Raw genomic sequence first — 13539 nt, 5'->3', positions numbered from 1 at the left:
AGAAGAGTGGATTACTTAAAAACATCTCGGACATGGGTCAAAACATCTCGACGGAAGGATATACCAAAAAGGGAAAAATCCCAAGACTCAAGAGAAGAAGTCTTGGAGCATCCCTTGGAGGCAGTAAATAAGAAGGGTCTTCAAAAACATTTCTACAGTCTACATCTCGGCACTCATCAAAATAAAATCCAAAAAAGAAAGCAAGGGAAGCAAAGAACGCAAAAGGTCCACCCTTCTATAGTTTATCAAGAAAAGCATTGCTCCTACAGTTTACCAACACTACTGCTACAGTTTATCAGAACACCAAAAAGACCGAACGGAAAATAGCAAAGGCACAAACTTTTCAAAATCAAGCAAAAAATCATCAGCCAAGGCACAAATAGAAATGACGGAAACATGCAGAAGAAAAAGATTCAAGCAACAAGAAAAAGGTTCACACCAAAAAATTCCAGAGCATGCAAACAAAGTCAAGCACGATAAAAACAGAAAAATCCAAACTTTCTCCAAAAAAGAAGATCAAAGGGAAAACTTCATCCCAAAAGCTAAAAACAAAATACGAAATGGGACTAACCTGGAGACTAAAGAAGCTTTGAGGAAGAGTGGAAGCGTAGAGATAAAGGCTGCCCAGAAGAACGCCAAGCGACGCCACAAACACAAGAAAGTAAAGGAGCAAGCAAAAGACATAGAGCAGATGAGAGAAACAGAAAAACGAGAGAGTAAAGGGAGGAGTTACGGAGAAGAAGTGAAGAAGAAAAACCATTTTTTTGATTGAGGGATTCAAAATAAAAGCCAAGAGAGAATGGGGCAATTAAATGCCAATTAAATGCGGATGTTAAAACCGCTTGCGTTCCCAAAAAAGCGCTAATACAAAAGCGCGCACTTTTAGAGGAAAACGTTCTACATTCAAAAAAGATTCTACAAAGAAAAGGAATCGACAAAATGCTTGAGTTCGACTTCACTTAAGAAGGACCGAAGTCAAAGACTCGACCTCCAAAGGAAGAACCGAGCTCAAGCAGGGGCACTGTTCATACCCTGGGTCGAGCTGACCGACCTGGGATGTTTAGCGACAAGGCGACCGACCTCTTCAGGTCAGACTATCCGACCTCTTCTCAAAGAGCTCGGCCAAATCGACAGGAAAGCCCAATAAAGGGTCCAAATAGAGGAACACGACCCAAATCCAGAGGCAATCCCAGCCTACAGAGATAAAGGCGGTTCCGTTGAAGATAAGCTGACCTCACCCAAAAGATAAGATAAGATAAGATAAGATAACTAACTTATCTTATCTAGAAAGGTCACTTCTCACCATTATAAATACACTGGAGCACCCAGGTATAACTCATACTCTGATTCTACTCAATACCTGCTTAATACCCTTGCTAACTTAAGCATCGGAGCCCCTTGCAGGTACCCCCCACCCTCCGGGGACAAAGGAATCAGCACCACCACCAAGTCCAACAAGTCGGACACAACAGCTCCGGCCGTCTCCCACCAGCCAGACACGTTAGCATCGACCAGCACAGAAGATCTCATCCGAGATCGACCTCCAGTTTCAGGTAACCCTCGGAACAGAATCCAACAGCATCAGCAGTCCTTTTTCAGCCTAAATTAGATTTTTGCTCAGCTTCCTCAATTTCAGCCAAAAAAATACCTGAAATCACAGAAAAATACACAAACTCATAGTAAAGTTCAGAACTATGATTTTTGCCTAAAAACTAATAAAAATCTACTAAAAACCAACTAAAACATACTAAAATCTACATGAAATTACCCCAAAAAGCGTATAAAATATCCGCTCATCACCTTCCTAGCCACAGCAGGAGCTATGATAGATATTGACAGAGGAGAGCTAGTCCTTCAATTGAATGGGGATTACCTTGTGTTTAAAGCTCAAGGATATTCCTCTGCAATCATGGAGAGGAAGCATTAAAAGCTTCTCTCAATACAGAGTCAAACAAAGCCCCCACAATCAAACTCTAAGTTTGGTGTTCGGAGGCCACAACCAAACTTTAAGTTTGGTGTTGAACCCCCACATTCAAACTCTAAGTTTGGTGTTGGGAGTCCACAACATTAACTTGATCACCTGTGAAGCTCCATGAGAGCACACTGTCAAGCTAGTGACACTAAAGAAGCGCTTATTGGGAGGCAACCCAATTTTTATTTATGTAATTTTATTTTTATTTTATTATTCTTTTATGTTTTATTAGGTTCATGATCATGTGGAGTCACAAAACAAATACTAAAATTAAAAACAGAATCAAAAACAACAAAGGAAACAGCACACCCTGGAGGAAGACCTTACTGGCGTTTAAACACCAGTAAGGAGCATCTGATTGGTGTTCAACGCCAGAACAGAGCATGAATCTGGTGTTGAACGCTAGAAACAAGCAACAATCTGGCGTTTAAACGCCAGGATTACACCCTGAGGAGAGCTGGCGTTAAACGCCAGAAACAAGCATGGAACTGGCGTTCAACGCGAGAAACATGCTGCAGACTGGCGTTGAACGCCCAAAACAAGCATAGAATTGGCGTCTAACGCCAGAAACAAGCATTAATCTGATGTTAAATGCTAGGATTGCATGCAGAGGGCATTTTACACGCCTAATTAGTGTAGGGATGATAAATCCTTGACACCTCAGGATCTGTGGACACCACAGTATCCCCACCTACCTCAACTCACTCTCTCTCTTCTTTCACACAATCCAATAACACTCTTCCCCAAAAATCCTTCACTAATCATCTCAATCTCTCTTCCCCATCACCTCTTCACCACTCACATCCATCTTCTCTTCCCCATAAACCCCACCTACCTTCCAATTCAAAATCCCTTTTCCCACCCAAACCCACCTTAAATGGCCAAACCAAACCCCTCTCCCTCCACTATATAAACCCCTCTATCCTTCTTCATTCTCACACAACACAACCCTCTCTTCTCCCCCTTGGCCGAATACACGCCTCTACCCCCCATCCTCCATATTTTCTTCTTCTTCTTCTATTCTTTCTTCTTTTGCTCGAGGGCGAGCAATATTCTCAGTTTGGTGTGGTAAAAGCATAGCTTTTTATTTTTCCATAACCACTTATGACACCTAAGGCCGGAGAAACCTCTAGAAAAGGAAAAGGGAAGACAAAAGCTTCCACCTCTGAGTCATGGGAGATGGAGAGATTCATCTCAAAGGCCCATCAAGACCACTTCTATGAAGTTGTGGCCAAGAAGAAGGTGATCCTTGAGGTCCCTTTCAAGCTCAAGAAAAATGAGTATCCGGAGATCCGACATGAGATCCAAAGAAGAGGTTGGGAAGTTCTGACCAACACCATTCAACAAGTCAGAATCTTAATGGTTCAAGAGTTCTATGCCAATGCATGGATCACTAGGAACCATGATCAAAGTATGAACCCGAATCCAAAGAATTATCTTACAATGGTTCGGGGAAAATACTTAGATTTCAGTCCGGAAAATATAAGGTTGGCGTTCAACTAGCCTATGATACAAGAAAACGTACGCCCCTACACTAGAAGGGTCAACTTTGATCAAAGGTTGGACCAAGTCCTTATGGACATATGTGTGGAAGGAGCTCAATGGAAAAAAGACTCAAAAGGCAAGCTGGTTCAATTGAGAAGACTGGACCTTAAGCTTGTGGCTAGAGGATGGTTGGAGTTCATCCAACACTCCATCATCCCCACTAACAACCGATCCAAAGTAACTGTGGATCAGGCCATCATGATCCATAGCATCATGATTGGAGAGGAAGTAGAAGTTCATGAAGTCATCTCTCTTGGTTTCTACAAAGTAGCCGAAAAGTCCTCCGCCATGGCAAGGCTAGCTTTTCCTCATCTTATTTGCCATCTATGCTACTCAGCTGGAGTTGTCATAGAAGGAGACATCCTCATTGAAGAGGACAAGCCCATCACTAAGAAGAGGATGGAGCAAACAAGAGAGGCCATCCATGGATCTCAAGAGACGCATGTGGAAGCTCATCATCAAGAAATCCCTGAGATGCCTCAAGGGATACACTTTTCTCCCAACAACTATTGGGAACAACTAAACACTTCTTTAGAAGACTTGAGTTATAACCTGGACCAACTAAGGATGGAGCATCAAGAGCACTCCATCATTCTCCATGAGATTAGAGAAGATCAAAGAGCAATGAGGGAGGAGTAACAAAGGCAAGGAAGAGACATAGAAGATCTCAAGGACATCATTGGTCCTTCAAGAAGAAGGCGCCACCATCACTAAGGTGGACTCATTCCTTGTTCTTATTTCTCTATTTTTTGGTTTTTATGCTATATGTTTGTCTATGTTTGTGTCTTTACTACATGATCATTAGTATTTAGTAACTATGTCCTAAGGCTATGAATAATTCCATGAATCCTTCACCTTTCTTAAATGAAAATTGTTTCTAATACAAAAGAACAAGAAGTACATGAATTTCGAATTCATCTTTGAAATTAGTTTAATTATATTGATGTGGTGATAATACTTTTTGTTTTCTGAATGAATGCTTGAACAGTGCATATTTTTTATCTTGTTGTTTATGAATGTTAAAATTGTTGGCTCTTTAAAGAATGATGAACAAAGAGAAATGTTACTGATAATTTGAAAAATCATGAAATTGATTCTTGAAGCAAGAAAAAGTAGTGAATAGCAAAAGCTTGTGAAAAAAGATCAAGCAGAAAAAGCCAATAGCCCTTAAAACCAAAAGGCAAGGGTAAAAAGGATCCAAGGCTTTGAGCATCAATGGATAGGAGGGCCCAAGGAAATAAAATCCAGGCCTAAGTGGCTAAATCAAGTTGTCCCTAATCATGTGGTTGTGGCATGAAGGTCCAAGTGAAAAGCTTGAGACTGAGTGGTTAAAGTCGTGATCTAAAGCAAAATGAGTGTGCTTAAGAGCTCTAGACACCTCTAACTGGGGACTTTAGCAAAGCTGAGTCACAATCTAAAAAGGTTCACCCAGTCATGTGTCTGTGTCATTTATGTATCCGGTGGTAATACTTGAAAACAAAGTGCTTAGGGCCACGACCAAGACTCATAAAAGTAGCTGTGTTCAAGAATCAACATACTTAACTAGGAGAATCAATAACACTATCTGAAATTCTAAGTTCCTTTAGATGCCAATCATTCTAAACTTCAAAGGATAAAGTGAGATGCCAAAACTGTTCAGAAGCAAAAAGCTACAAAGTCCCGTTCATCTAATTAGAACTAATATTCATTGATATTTTGGGATTTATAGTATATTCTCTTTTTTTATCCTATTTGATTTTTAGTTGCTTGGGGACAAGCAACAATTTAAGTTTGGTGTTGTGATGAGCGGATAATTTATACGCTTTTTGGCATTGTTTTTAGATAGTTTTTAGTAGGATCTAGCTACTTTTAGGGATGTTTTTATTAGTTTTTATGAAAAATTCACATTTCTGTACTTTACTATGAGTTTATGTGTTTTTCTGTGATTTCAGGTATTTTCTAGCTAAAATTGAGGGACCTGAGCAAAACTCTGATTCAGGTTGAGAAAGGACTGCTGATGCTGTTGGATTCTGACCTCCCTGCACTCGAAATGGATTTTCTGGAGCTAAAGAACTCCAAATGGTGCACTCTTAACGGCGTTGGAAAGTAGACATCCAGAGCTTTCCAGCAATATATAATAGCTTAGATGACGCATACTGGCGTTCAACGCCAGTTCCATGGTGCATTCTGGAGTCAAACGCCAGAAACACGTCACAAACCAGAGTTAAACGCCAAAAACACGTTACAACTTGGCGTTTAACTCCAAAAGAAGCCTCTGCACATGTAAAGCTCAAGCTCAGCCCAAGCACACACCAAAATGGGCCTCGGAAGTGGATTTCTGCATTTAGACTTATTTTTGTAAACCCTAGTAACTAGTCTAGTATAAATAGTACATTTTACTATTGTATTAGACATCTTGGTTTCGTCTTTATGTTGGTATCTATCTTTGGACGTTTAGTTCTTAGACTTTGGGGGCTGGCCATTCGGCCGTGCCTGATCCTTGATCACTTATGTATTTTCAACGGTGGAGTTTCTACACACCATAGATTAAGGTGTGGAGCTCTGCTGTACCTCGAGTTTTAATGCAAAGTACTACTGTTTTCTATTCAATTCATGCTTATTCTTATTCTAAGACATTCGCTGCACTTCAACCTGATGGATGTGATGATCTGTGACACTCATTACCATCCGCCCTTATGAACGCGTGCTTGACAACCACTTTCGTTCTACCTTAGACCGAGCGTGTATCTCTTGGGTTCCTTAATCAGAATCTTCGTGGTATAAGCTAGAACCGTTTGGCAGCCACTCTTGAGAATCCGGAAAGTCTAAACCTTATCTATGGTATTCTGAGTAGGATTCAAGATTGAACGACTGTGACGAGCTTCAAACTCGCGATTGTTGGTCGTGGTGACAAACGCAAAAGAATCAATGGATTCTATTCCGACATGATCGAGAACCGACAGATGATTAGTCATGCTGTGATAGAGCATTTGGACCATTTTCACTGAGAGGATGGGATGTAGCCATTGACAACGGTGATGCCCTACATACAGCTTGCCATGGAAAGGAGTAAGAAGTATTGAAGGAAGGCATAGGAAAGCAGAGATTCAACAGGGACAAAGCATCTCCATACACTTATCTGAAATACCCACCAATGATTTACATAAGTATCTCTATCTTTATTTTATGCTTTAATTATTATTATTTTTGAAAACCATTATAATCATTTGAATCCGCCTAACTAAGATTTACAAGATGACCATAGCTTGCTTCATACCAACAATCTCCGTGGGATCGACCCTTACTCACGTAAGGTATTACTTGGACGACCCAGTGCACTTGCTGGTTAGTTGTGTGGAGTTGTGACAAAGTGTGATTCACGTTTGAGAGCGCTACCAAGTTTTTGGCACTATTGTTGATGATCACAATTTTGTGCACCAAGTTTTTGGCGCCGTTGCCGGGGAAGGATATTTTTGAAGAAGATATAATTTGAAAAATTTTGACCAAGTCAACCCAAGTAATTCGAAAATTATGAGAAATTAAAGGAGAAGGCCTTGACGATTCACAAGAACAACAAGAACAAAAGAAAGAACACCAAACTTAAAATTTTTAGAAAACCAAAATAAATTTTCGAAAATTAAAGAAAATTAACAAGGGAACACCAAACTTAAAGTTTAGCACAAGATTTAATCAAAGAAAAATTATTTTTAAAAATATTTTAAAAAGAAGATACCAAATTGCCAAAAGCATAAGCCAACGCTCTAGCCAACTGAGCTATAAATTTAACGTGTTTTAATATTGTATAAAAAATATTTTTTAAAAACTGATATTTTGAAAAAGCACAAGGAAAACACGAAAACACACAGAACAAGAAAAACTAAAAATCAAACAAGAAAAATTGACAAAAACAACTTGAAGATCAAGGAAGACAAAGAAAAGCATGCAATTGACACCAAACTTAAAACATGACACTAAACTCACAGAAAAACTAAAAATTAATAAAGAAAAATAATATTTTTGAAAAAAAAAATTTTGAAAAGAAAATAAAAGACTCTGACCCAAAAGACAAAAATTTCCTAATCTAAGCAACAAGATTCACCGTCAGTTGTTCAAACTCAAACAATCCCCGGCAACGGCGCCAAAAACTTGGTGCACGAAAATTACACTGTGTAATTCCGCACAACTAACCAGCAAGTGCACTGGGTCGTCCAAATAATACCTTACGTGAGTAAGGGTCGAATCCCACGGAGATTGTTGGCTTGACGTAAGCTATGGTTATCTTATTATTCTTAGTCAGGATACCAATAGGGTTCTTTAGTTTCAATTGTAAAAAAAATGAAAGGGCATAAAATAAGTAATTGTTACTCAATAATGGAGAATATGTTGGAGTTTTGGAGATGCTTTGTCTTCTGAATTTCTGCAACATAATGCTTTCTTACTTTCAAACATGCAAGGCTCCTTCCATGGCAAGCTGTATATAGGGCGTCACCGTTGTCAATAGCTACTTCCCATCCTCTCAGTGAAAATGGTCCAAATGCCCTGTCACAGCACGGCTAATCATCTGTCGGTTCTCGATCATGTCGGAATAGGATCCATTGATCCTTTTGCGTCTGTCACTACACCCAACACTCGCGAGTTTGAAGCTCGTCACCGTCATCCAATCCCTGAATCCTACTCAGAATACCACAGACAAGGTTTAGACTTTCTGGATTCTCAAGGATGCTGCCAATGAATTCTAGCTTATACCACGAAGACTCTGATTAAAGAATCCAAAAGATATTCATTTAATCAAAAGTAGAACGGAGGTGGTTGTCAGGCACGCGTTCATAGGTTGAGAATGGTTATGAGTGTCACGGATCATCACCTTCCTCATATTGAAGTGCCAATGAACATCTTAGATAGGAACAAGCTTGTTTGAATAGAAAACAGAAATAATTGTATTAATTCATCGAGACGCTGCAGAGCTCCTCACCCCCAACAATGGAGTTTAGAAACTCATGCATTCAAAAAGTACAAAGTTCAGATCTAAAAATATCATGAGATACAAAAATAAGTCTCTAAAAGTTGTTTAAATACTAAACTAGTAACCTAGGTTTACAAAAATGACTAAACTAAGATAGATGGTGCAGAAATCCACTTCTGGGGCCCACTTGGTGTGTGCTGGGGTTGAGACTTCAGCTTCTCACGTGCCTGGGCTATTTCTGGAGTTAAACGTCAGGTTGTAACCTATTTCTGGCGTTTAACTCCAACTTGCAACCTGTTTCTGGCGTCCAACGCCAGAATGAAACATGGAACTGGCGTTAAACGCCAATTTACGTCATTTATCTTCGCGCAAAGTATGGACTATTATATATTGCTGGAAAGGGGAATCCAATCCTTAGAATTACCATTGCTTAGCTTTCAATTCGCCTTTGACCATCAAATGAAATGTGAATAACCCGCCCCTAGTAAGCATCTTGTATTTCATAAAAATTGGGGGCGATATAATCTTTACGCAAAGGCCATCCTATCCAATTTTCGGGCATTAAAATATTGGATTTTTGTAAAAAACAAAAAGGATTCGGTCTAATTAATTACTTGGCTTCGTGCCCTGGATGTCTACTTTCTAACCCAATTGAGAGCGCGCCAATTGGATTCTGTAGCTCCAAAAAATCTTTTCCGAGTGCAGGGAGGTCAGAATCCAACAACATCAGCAGTCCTTTATCAGCCTGAATAAGATTTTTGCTCAGCTCCCCCAATTTCAGTCAAAAAATACCTGAAATCACAAAAAAACACACAAACTCATAGTAAAGTCCAGAAACATGATTTTTGCCTAAAAACTAATAAAAATATACTAAAAACTACATGAAATTACCCCCAAAAAGCGTATAAAATATCCGCTCATCACTGCTGTATCTGACTCTTAACGTTCGTATGTAATTGTCCGTGTTGTTTCCATATTTGTTCGAGCTGTTTGGAAGTAACCCGTTTTTTTCTTACTGTTGGAATAGTTGACCTATGTCTACCTGCAAAAATATTGTTGAGGTGTCCACTAAGATCCCGGATGGCATGTCTGATTGGCTGGACTCCATTGTTTTGATGTGTGTTACTGTGGCTGAGCCTGAGTACTGTGTGCGACTTAGGAGGCATCATAGGATTTGTAGTAATAGGGACCAAGAGAATAATTATGAGTTGGTGTCACCCGACCCCGATGAGAGGGTTAGTTTTCCTTCTTTGACAGAAGGGGAACGACCCTTCTTCTATGCTTACGACTATTTCTTTAGTCAATTAAACATCACCATTCCTTTTACCCTTTTTGAGACCGGGCTGTTGTGGACCTGCAATTTAGCTCCTTCTCAGCTCTATCCAAACTCATGGGGTTTCATAAAAATCTTCCAATTGTTATGTCAGGAACAGGATATCTGACCTACCCAAACTTTCTTTCTTTATCTTTTTGTGTTGACGAAACCTGGGGTAGCTAAGAAGAAAGCTTCCTAGATTTCTTTCTGAGCTACCCAAGGAAAGAAAGTGTTCTCCATGTATGACAAGTCCTTTAGGGATTTTAAGAACTACTATTTCAAGGTCCGAGCTGTTGAGGCTGTCCACCATTTCTTTTTGGATGAGAATAGTGAGCCCACCCTCCCTTTATGCTGGCAAAAGAATGTAGTAGTGACTAGGTACTCTTGGGAAAGTCTGGATGAGGTCGAGCAGGCCTTTGTACCCGTGTTAGAGGAAAATTGGGGGGAGCCTCCTCATCTTGACACGAAAAGGTTTCTAGGAGATCCTTCCCTCCTACGTGCTGATTTGGGTTGGTGGTCGACTTCTTTTATGCTTTTTCTTTGTTTGCTTGTTTATTTACGGATCCATCCCTTTCTTACTTGTAACTTGATTTTGCTGGTTTCCTTTTCAGAGATGATGAAGACCACAGAATCCATGAAGGCCTTTAAATGGGCTAAGAAAGCAACAGTTGCTCAAAACATCTCGACGAAGGCTTCTGGTGAAGGATTCTCTCAAGTCCATCCGAAGAAGTCGACCTCGGGCACTTCTGGACCGAGAAAGATCATTCTGACTCCCCAAGTTCGTGTGGTTCCTTTCGACCTTTTCCAGCCGACCTCTGGTGCTGCCTCTTCCCCAACTGCCAGTCCTCCTCCAAAAAAGCAAAAGACTGCTGAGCCTTATGACTTGGATGCCAATGATTTTGATGTTGTGGGATTTGTTGATAATCAGATTGCTCCTTATGGCCGACTTCCTATGGACGATGTGTCTATCCTTCACCACCTGGATTTTATTACCAGCAGTAGTGTTTGGATGGCTTATATGGGTACGGCTTTATTCTGTACAGTCCAAGATTCTCCCGTTCATGCAACGAAAGACTTTATGAAGGATGCCAAGTCTGAATTCAATAGAATCAAGGGTTTGAAGGACAAGCTTGATGCTAGGGTAGCCAAGTTGGAGCTAGATGTGGAAAAGGAGAAATCCCGAGCTACCACTACGGAGGCTGCTGCAAATCTGGCCGAGGAGGTGGCCAAGAAGTCGAAAAAGAGCTACACCCATACTTATGCCGAGTTACTGGAGACCAGGGAGAGGCTTAAGTATGCCCATGCTGATTATGCTGAGCTTCAGGGTCACTTGGTGTGTAGTGTGACTGATGCCTATGAGAACTTGAAAGCCCAGGTCAGAGTTCTTGCCCCCGAGCTCGACTTGACTCTATTTAGTTTGGACAACGTCGTGGAGGATGGCAAGATCATTCCTGCCCCGGATGATGATGAAGAGGAAGGTCATCCTCCTGCGTCGCCAGTCAAAGCTTCTGCCGCCACAACTTCTTCAACCCCTACAGCTGAGGTCGGTCATCCCAAATCTGATCCTAATGTTCAAATTCTAAATCGGGAGGATGGGACTGTGGATGCGACCCCTTTGAAGACCATTCCTCCCTCTTCGACTCAGGATGCTGCTACTGAGGAGACCTTGGACCCTTTGTGACTTCTTTATGTATTTGCATAGCCCGGCTTGTGGGCTTTTGAACTCTGATTTTTTGTAACTATTACATGGTTTGGCTCTCTTGACTTTTAGTTGTTTCTATGCAACTTTATAAGTAGAAAAACAAAACACTTTGAACTCTTTGAGGCCCTCTTTCAGGTCGCCTTTTGAGTTTTTAATGATAGTTGTGTTTCTTTTGATGTGTTGATTGTTCTTTTGCAACTTTTGCAAATCTTTGTAGAGTGTTGGTGCTTTGCTGTCCGACCTCTTTTTGCTTACTTCTTGTTTTGTCCACTTTTCGTCGGGGTGGTCCTTGAGGCTAACTTGTCTGACAACGTTTTAGTGTTCTCGTAGAACCTTTTTAGTTGGTCTGGACAATTTTGATAGCCTTGTCGTGGAGTCGTGGCTTTTTGGGCGAAGCTATGTCCCTTTTAGCGCACGCTTCTAGTCGAACTTCCCTTGTCGATCCTTCTTGAGTTATTTTTAGCAATCCATTTTTAGTCAGACCTCGTCAGGCCACTTTTTATGGATTACTTTTTATAACTTTTTTGTTGAGTGGTTTGGCCCGACTTCTTCTTGTCGGTCCTTCTTAAGTTAATTTTAGTAGTCCATTTTTAGTCAGACCTCGTCAGGCCGCTTTTTATGGATTACTTTTTATAACTTTTTTTTTGAGTGGTTTGGTCCGACTTCTTCTTATCGGTCCTTCTTAAGTTCTTTTTAGTAGTCCATTTTTAGTCAGACCTCGCCAGGCCATTTTTTATGAATTACTTTTTATAACTTCTTGCATTACTATGTTTTTATCACTTTCATCTTGCTGACCTTGTTGTAATCGGGCGGTGAATTTGGTTTTCACCTTGCCGACCTTGTCATAATCGGGCGGTGAATTTGGTTTTCATCTTGCCGACCTTGTCGTAATCGGATGATGAATTTGGTTTTCACCTTACCGACCTTGTCGTAATCGGAAGGTGAATCTGGTTTTCACCTTGCCGACCTTGTCGTAATCGGGCGACGAATTCTTGCGCTCAGATTAATATATCTTGGTAGGTGATAAACCCCATTTGTAGGGTTTATCTTGTGCTTGATTTAGGAGATTTTATAACCTTTTACCCACATTTATCCATTGAAATAGCATGGTTTTATAACTTCTCCTTTAATTGTGCTTAAGTGTGAAAACATGCTTTTTAGGTCTTAAAATAGCTAAATTTAATTCACCTTGATTTTATTATATGCCTTGATATGTTTGTTAAGTGATTTCAGATTTAGGAGGCAAAGATTGGATCAAGGGAATGAAGAAAAAGCATGTAGAAAAGGAGAACTCATGAAGAAATGATGGAATCGCAAAAGCTATCAAGCCTACCTCTTCGCAGTCAAATGACCATAACTTGAGCTACAAAGATTCAAATGAGGCGGTTTCAATTGCGTTGGAAAGCTAACATCCGGGGCTTCGAAATGATATAAGATTTGCCATAGTTTCATTGCGTATAGGGGCGTGTATGCGCATGGTATGCGGATGCATCGATGGTGGCACATGATCCACTTAATGCAACTCGTGGCCAGCGATTTTAGAAGTCTTGTGGGCCCAATCCAATTCATTTTTTATGCTATTTAAGCCAAGGATTGAAGGGGAATTCATTTTTGATCATTAGTCATAGTTTAGTTTTAGAAGTAGTTAGAGTTAGTTTCTAGAGAGAGAAGCTCTCACTTCTCTCTAGGATTAGGATTAGGATTAGGTTTAGTTCTTAGATCTAGGTTTTAATCTTTGCTTCCATCCACTTTTACTCTTCAATTCCTTGTTGTTACAATCATCATTCTTCTATTCTTTTATTGTAATTTCCTTTATGTTGTTTCTATGCTTTGTTGTTGATCTACTCTTGTTCATTTTCTTTTCTTTCAATTCAATTTGAGGTAATTCATAATAATTGTGTTTCTTTTGATTGTTGTTGTTAATTCCTTGCAATAATTGTTGTTAGATTCTATTCTTGTTGTCAATTTGCTTTGCTTTTCTTTTGTACCTTCCAAGTGTTTGATGAAATGCTTGGTTGGATTTTAGTAGAGATTTTGTTCCTCTTGACTTTGGTTGAGTAATT

This window comes from Arachis duranensis, chromosome 1 (assembly GCF_000817695.3).
Source record: "Arachis duranensis cultivar V14167 chromosome 1, aradu.V14167.gnm2.J7QH, whole genome shotgun sequence".
Taxonomy (NCBI): domain Eukaryota; kingdom Viridiplantae; phylum Streptophyta; class Magnoliopsida; order Fabales; family Fabaceae; genus Arachis; species Arachis duranensis.
The sequence above is the reverse complement of the archived record's forward strand: the minus strand, read 5'-3'. Positions refer to the sequence as shown.